Source organism: Hylobates moloch, unplaced genomic scaffold, assembly GCF_009828535.3.
Source record: "Hylobates moloch isolate HMO894 unplaced genomic scaffold, HMol_V3 SCAFFOLD_19, whole genome shotgun sequence".
Taxonomy (NCBI): domain Eukaryota; kingdom Metazoa; phylum Chordata; class Mammalia; order Primates; family Hylobatidae; genus Hylobates; species Hylobates moloch.
This window is the reverse complement of record NW_026652294.1, coordinates 67,531,197-67,537,410: the sequence shown is the minus strand read 5'-3', so window position 1 is coordinate 67,537,410 and position 6,214 is coordinate 67,531,197. Positions and strand designations below refer to the sequence as shown.

Here is a 6,214-nt window from a genome sequence, read left to right as displayed (position 1 = left end):
TTCAAAACCAGGCAGGAAGCTACGTGACTGCACAAAAGACAACAAATGAGGTATACGGTTCAGGAAGAAATGGCTGGGTCTCTTCAACAATATTAGTTTAGAGCATTTTAAGGTAACACATACCCTAGTACTGCTTACAAGCCAAAGGAGAAAGGGCGAGGCACCCGTCATACATCACATCCCTTCAAACAGGGAAATGAGCATCAATTCTGTGTGAACAGCATCTTCGGATTACACATCAGCTTGTTTCACTTTGACTTCCACGGCAGCTGCAGCAGAAGCAGCCATGGTTCCACCACTTTCTGCCTCTGCTGCCTTTGTCTCAGCCCCACTTCCAGCCTCCACAGCCTCACTTCTGGCCTCGCGGCCCCCTACTCTGATGCTGTTACACAGAGCATCTGCTCTTCCAGCAGCTGTTCACCTTGAGGATCACTACTGTTGTCTGCTGTGTCCACGGGGCCTTCACACTTGCCTTGCTCTCCAGAGCAGTGCTCCTTTCCCATCTACAGCCCTCAGTGCTGTTGTAATCTCCTGGGCCAAGATGTCTGCTGCCACCTCCTCAGGTGTCTCTTCCATGTCCTCACCTCCTAAATTGCCATCTCCTCCCATTTCTGTATCACCAGTTTCACTGGTGTAAGGGGCCTCACACCTGAGGTATCTGTCTGTTGTTCAAGGAACTCTTAGCCACATGGAGACTGGTTTTCTTGAACTGTTCAGCAGCTGGCCCAGTCTCACCAGAGGCCACCAAGGCAAGCAAAGGTGGCCTGGTGGCTGGGGCCGCTTCCATGCACTTGGCCTCTTATAGCCCAGAGCAGGGCACCTACAATTGCAACTCCCTCACTGCCAACATCAACCAGCTTTTGGACATGATGTCCAAGGAAGAAGGCAGTGGGGGGAGCGGCCACAGTGGGGATGGCATGCAGGACCAAGAGAGCTCCTTCCACTTGCAGATCTTGGCGTCCTGTGACTCCATGGCCTGCCTGCCAGAGCACAGCCCCTACCGCCCCAGCTACAGCTACGACTATGACTTCAACCTGGGGTTCCACCACAATGGCAGCTTTCGGGGACAGTACAGTCAATGTTGAGACCTGGCCCTGGGGTAGGGCTCCCTCGATGGCTTCATGCCGGGTGGGGCCAGGGCCATTTCCCAGACCAGAGCAATCCCGGCACATTCATGTGCAGTGACCACTTCAAGCCACCCTCGGCCTCCCCTGATCCTCTATCCATGCCCTAGAAAGAGCTGAACTACGTGAGTGGATGGGGTCTGGGAAGGCCCTCGCCCCAGCCAGCGGCCTCCTTGGCTCTTCTCCCCATCCGTGGCTGCTGACTAAGGCTTGATAGGCGTGCAGGGGGTGGGTGGCTATGACAGTGCTGGCCTTAAGGATGTGGTCACTCACAGGGCCAGATGCAGGATTGGGATCCACCCAGAAGGAGAGGGTTTGACCCCTTTGGGCTAGATGGCATGGGAAGGAAACAGAAGCAGTTCCAGATTTGTAAGGAGCCAGACGCCAATCTAGCCTGGGTTGACAGTAAAGGAGATTTCTCAGAAAGTTATAACAAAGCTGGTGACTTCCACTCAGGAGATGAAGAATTCAAAGGTGAGGATGAATTCTGTGACTCTGGTAGGCAGAGAGAAGGATGACGAGGATGAGGAAGTGAAACAGAGAAGGGAAAAGTAAAGGAGGAGAGACAGGATGCAGGACTACACAGCCGACAGGATTCAGTTGGCCTCTTCTGTGTGCAATTTCAGTAGATTTGAAGAAGAAGAGATCCAGAAGCATCTGCAAAGCGAATTTCACAAAGAGATGCTGCAGTTTATAAGCACCAAGCTGCCCAATAAGACAATGGAATTCATCCAGGAATACATTATAAACAAGAATAAGAAAATAGAGAAGAAGCATCAGGAATTGATGGAGAAAGAAAGCACAAAACCAAAACCAGATCCTTTCAAAGAGATTGGCCAGGAGCACTTTAAGAAGATCCAGGCTGCTCACTGCCTGGCCTGCACTGTGCTGATCCCAGCACAGCCTCAGCTTCTCCAGCCACACCTGCACTTCATTGACCTCAATAACCTATTTTTTAAATTAATGGTAACTTAACATTGAATGCATAAACAAACAGGCAAAGTGAAAACTAATAAAAACTCTACACTGCAACTTCATCTCCCTGCTTTTTAATTTTTTGTGGTTGTCTTACTATATGTCTTACTATACTATGTCTTGAAAATTTGTTGCATTTCTTACTTTTCAGTTTCATCTATTAGTTTTTCTACTCAAGGTATGAGTAGTTTATGCACCAGAATTACAGTGTTATGATATTCTGTGTTTTTCTGTGTACTCACTATTACAGGTGAATTTTGTGCAATATCTTCAGATGAGATGAATTATTATTGCTCATAAACATCATTTTATTTCAGATTGAAGAACTCCCTTGAGCATTTTTTGTAAAATAGGTCTGATGTCATAAAATCCTTCAGTTTTTCTTTGCCGGGGAAAGTCTTTATTGCTACTTCATGTTTGAAGGATTTTTTATTGGATATTGCTGAGACCAGCTCAGTCGTGGAGACCCCAACCCAGTGGCGCTAGAGGAATTAAAGACACACACACAGAAATATAGTGTGTGGAATGGGAAATCAGTGGTCTCACAGCCTTCAGAGCTGAGAGCCTTGAACAGAGATTTACCCACATATTTATTGACAGCAAGCCAGTGATAAGCATTGTTTTTATAGATTATAGATTAAATAAAAGTATTCCTTACGGGAAATAAAGGGATGGGCCGAAACAAAGGGATGGGTTTGCCTAGTTACCTGCAGCAGGAACATGCCCTTAAGGTGCATATCACTCATGCTATTGTTTGTGGTTCGGAATGCCTTTAAGCGGTTTTCCACCCTGGGTGGGCCGGTTGTTCCTTGCCCTCATTCTGGTAAACCCACAACCTTTCAGCATGGGCATCATGGCCATCATGAATATATCACAGTGCTGCAGAGATTTTGTTTATGGCCAGTTTTGGGGCCAGTTTATGGCAGATTTGGGGGCCTGTTTCCAACAGATATACTATTCTAGGATAATTTCTTTCCAATGCTATGTGTATGTCATGCCATTCTCTATTGGCCTGTAAGCTTTCCACTGGGAAGTCTGCTGCCAGACATATTGAAGATCTTTGTATGTTACTTGTTTCTTTTATTGTGCTGCTTTTAGGATCATTTCTTTATCCTTGACCTTTGGAAATTTGATTATTGAATGTCTCGAGGTGGTCTCTTTTGGGTGAAATCCACTTGATGTTCTATAACTTTCGTGTGCTTGGATATTGATATATTTCTCCATGTTTGAGAAGTTCTCTGTTATTATCCCTTTGAATAAACTTCTACCCCAATCACTCTCTCTACCTTCTTCTTTTTTTTTTTTTTTTTTTTTTTTTTTTGACAGAGTTTTGCTCTTGTTGCCCTGGCTAGAGCACAATGGTGTGATTTTGGCTCACTTCAACCTCCACCTCCTGGGTTCAAGTAACTTTCCTGCCTCAGCCTCCTGAGTAGCTGGGATTACAAACATTTGTCACCATGTCTGGCTAATATTTTTGTATTTTTAGTAGAGATGGGGTTTCCTCATGTTGGTCAGGCTGGTCTTGAACTCCTGATCTCAGGTGATCCGCCTACCTCAGCCTCTCAAAGTGCTAGGATTACAGGTATGAGCCACCCCGCCTGGCCTACCTTCTCTTTAAGGTCAATAACTCTTAGATTTACCCCTTGGAGGCTATTTTCTGGATCTTGTAGATCTGCTTCATTCTTTTGTATTCTTTTTTCTTTTCTCTCCTTTGACTATATGTTTTTAAATAGCCTGTCTTCAAACTCCTTAATTCTTTCTTATACCTGATCACTCTTACTATTAAGAGACTCTAATGCATTTTTATGTGTGCAGTTGCATTTCTCAGCTCCAGAGTTTCTTCTTGCTTTCAAAAAGTATTTCAATCTCTGTTAAATTTATGTGATAGGATTCTGAATTCCTTCTCCGTCTTATCTTGACTTTCACTGAGCTCTTCCATAGAGATATTTTTAATCTACTCTCTGCAAGGTTACATATTTCTGCCTCTCTGGGATTGGTCACTAGTGTCTTAGGTAGTTCATTTGGTGAGGTCACATTTTCCTTGATTGTCTTGATGCTTATGGACATTTTTCAGCGTCTTGGAACTGAAGAGCTAGATATTTCTTGTAGTCTTCACAGTCTGGACTTCTTTGTACCTGTTTCTATTGGCAAGGCTTTCCAAATATTCAAAGGTACTTGGTTGCTGTGATCTAAGTCTTTTGTCACTGCAGCTGTATCTGCACTAGAGGGCACCCCAAGCCCAGTAATACACTAGTTCTTGCAGGCTCATAGAGGTACCACCGTGGTGCTCTGGGTCAGATTTAGGATAATTCTCTGGATTGTCAGTCAGAGATCCTTGTTCTCTTCCCTTACTTTCTCCCAAACAAATGGAATCTTTATTACTGTGCTGAGCTGCCTGAAGGGTGACAATAGCACCCCTGTGAGCATCACCACTGGGACTGCACTGAGTCTGACCCAAAGCCAGCACAGTACTGAGTCTCACCCAGGGCCTGCAGTGACCACTACCTATTTACCACCTATGTTTTCTCAATGTCCAAGGGCTCCACCATCAGTAGGTGGCAAATCCGGTCAGGCTTCTTCTCTCCCATTCAGAGAGGTGAGTTATCCCAGTCCCTGGGTAGGTCTAGAAATGGTGCGCAGGAGTCAGGGCCTGGAATTGGGAACCTAGGAATCTACTTGGTGCTCTGTCTAATGTGGCACCCAAGCTGCAAGATTTTTCCATCTTTTCCTCCCCTTTCCTCAAGTAGAGAAGACTCTCTCTGGGGCCATCACTGCCACAGGCCTGCAGCAAATACTGCCTGGCTAGTGCTGATGTTCAATCATGGCCCAAGGGTTCTTCAGTTCACTTGTCGTGAATACTGACAGGCCTGCATCTCTTGCTTCAGGGTAGTGGGCTCACAGCTGAGTGGAGGAGGTGGCATTACTCCTCTCTATATAGATTTCCACAGATGCCCACCTTTCCACATAGTATTTTCATCCTCAGCTATGTTTGGGTCCCCAAGTCTAAAGCAATGTCTGACTTAACCTCTTTAGACAACTGACCTTCAGTTTAAAGCAGATGATTAATCCTTACACAGATTTCCAAACAATCCTCCTTTTTATCAGCCCAACATACACCCAACTATCAGAAGTGCCTCCAATTTATGCAGTTCTGTGATTCAAATGTGTTTTTGCTGGGTTCTACACATGGTTGCATTAGAATGCACTTTCTTCTACTTCTAATCAGTTATCATGTGTTCATTTGTTTTTAGTTTTCTTTCTTCTTTCTTTCTTTTTTTTTTTTTTTTTTTTTTTTGAGACAGTCTCATTCTGTTGCCCAGGCTGGAGTGCAGTGGCGTGATCTCAGCTCACTTCAAACTCCGCCTCCCAGGTTCAAGTGATTCTCCTGCCTCAGCTTCCAGAGTAGCTAGGATTACAGGTGCCTGCCACCACATCCAGCTAATTTTTGTTTTTTTAGGAGAGATGGGGTTTCACCATGTTGGTCAGGCTGGTCTTGAACTCCTGACCTCAGGTGACCCTCCCGCCTCGGCCTCCCAAAGTGCTGGGATTACAGGCGTGAGCCACCACGCCCAGCCTGTTTTCAGTTTTCTAAACTATATCGCTGTTTCTCCTATTCCATTTCTGATTTTATGGTGTATAAACTTTTAACTCTTTTCTGATATTTTAGTGTGATTGCAGCAGGAAGCAGATGTTTCTCAGAAGTTTGTCTTCATTCATAAATAGAACCTAAGACCTCTAAATTATCATTGCAGAAGAGAATATCCTCATAAAGAGAGACATGTGTACCCTGGAGACATAATAATTTTCCCTGAAATTTATGTTTATCCTGTTATCGTTATGCTACTGGCAGCAACATTCTGACAACTTCTACCCAACCAACTGCCCTTTTAATGTAGATAAAAATACGAACAGCTTCCTTCTCTTCTTTCCTCTTCTACTATGTTTAAAAACACTTGATTGTTTCATAAGTATTTAACTGAGCTGAAGATAAGAATAATCATTTAAAAGTGGAAAGTAGTATGTATGTAAAGGATCTGGCTAGCGAGGCCTTATCGCATGCATGTGGGCCCAAGATGTAAGAAAATAAAGATCATGAAGAAATTACTTGCCTCCTA

At 44.5% G+C, this 6,214-nt stretch overlaps 1 pseudogene; it reads left to right on the top strand.

The window, feature by feature from the left end:
- The first annotated feature begins 286 nt into the window (after positions 1–286).
- Positions 287–2,099, top strand: LOC116458399 (A-kinase anchor protein 8-like; annotated as a pseudogene).
- The last annotated feature ends 4,115 nt before the right edge of the window (positions 2,100–6,214 follow it).